The sequence below is a fragment of the Orycteropus afer genome, unplaced genomic scaffold (genome assembly GCF_000298275.1).
Source record: "Orycteropus afer afer isolate SDZICR_OR568_19922 unplaced genomic scaffold, OryAfe1.0 scaffold00227, whole genome shotgun sequence".
Lineage (NCBI taxonomy): Eukaryota > Metazoa > Chordata > Mammalia > Tubulidentata > Orycteropodidae > Orycteropus > Orycteropus afer.
The window spans coordinates 3,182,484-3,183,843 of NW_006921814.1; positions in this window are offsets into that span (position 1 = coordinate 3,182,484).

Sequence of the window (1,360 nt, forward strand, 5' to 3'; positions counted from 1 at the left end):
AGAGACAAGGAGCCAAGATGGAAAGAATGTCTTCCCCTAAAGCTGGCACCCTGTTTAGATTTCTAGCCGTTTCTAGCCTCCTAAACTGTGAGGGAATAACTTTCTGTTTGTTAAAGCCATCCACTTGTTACAGCAGCACTAGATAACTAGGACATATATATCAACTATTTTGTGCATTAACAACACACTTCTGGCAGTAGTCAGTGCTGAGGTGCTAGGCTAGGCAAGAGTGACAGGCTGGGAAGGTTAAAGTATGTGTCAGCTTTAGTGGGCTATTATTTTCAGTGATTTGGCAGTTACGTAATGATGTAAATGGCTGTTACGTAATGATGTCATTTGACAGGTATGTAATGATTCATGAGGCAGTTATGTAATAATATAACTTGGCAGTTATATAATGATGTGGTCATCCTCTATTTTGTGATCTGACGTGGTCATCCTCCATTTTTGCATAATGCCAGTTTTTGCATTACAACCTGGTTTTTGGAACCTAACCCTGTGGATAAGTGAGGAGTGGAGGTGTGAAGGATCTAGACAGGGTTCTTTGAAAGAATAGCAAGCTGGTCATATGACATTATATTCTTGACAATAAATTCTATCCTCCAGATACACTTAAACGTCTTCTTTAAAACATTAAAATTTATGTAGATTTTAACAATGTGGGGGTAATTCACCATGTTTCACTCATTTCAAAGGGGCACTCAAGTAAAAATCAATACTGTATCAGACTTGAAAGAGCTTCTCTTTTTAATTTTTCAAAACTACTCCCTCATAAATTTACACCATAAATTTGTTCCAAAATGGGATGTTTTCTCTAGTTTATAATGGAAAATTCTTAGAAGCCATGCCACTTCCTGACACAAATGGTTTTATGAAAACACTACGGCAGAAATCATGGTTCTTTGTGGGAAGAGTAAAAGAACTCTCCATATACACAAAGCATGGCTTCTACTCCTTTCATCTAAATCCATTTTCTTATTTTAGCTTTCCTAAAAGCCTAAACTAAACATCAACATTCAATACAACTATAGAAACTTTGTTAACTCTTAGTTTAAACTGTTTCACCAGAGACTATACAGGGTCAATAAGATGAAGGTATTCAGCTTGAACTGTGTTTCTTGGTCCATTAAATCAGTGTGTTTTTATTAGCCTGCCTGAAAATAGTTTTGTGTTTATGAATTTATTTTGCAAGGGCTCAGAAATTATATCCTTTGCTTTCTGTTCCCTCAGGGCATAGATTCACATAAAATGTAATTAATTTAAATGGCAAACTATCTAGGTTATTAATAAAGATCTGGTAGCTGAACTGATTATAAAATATAGACAGCTAAGAAATCAGGGTCTCCAAGCTTGGCTCTGC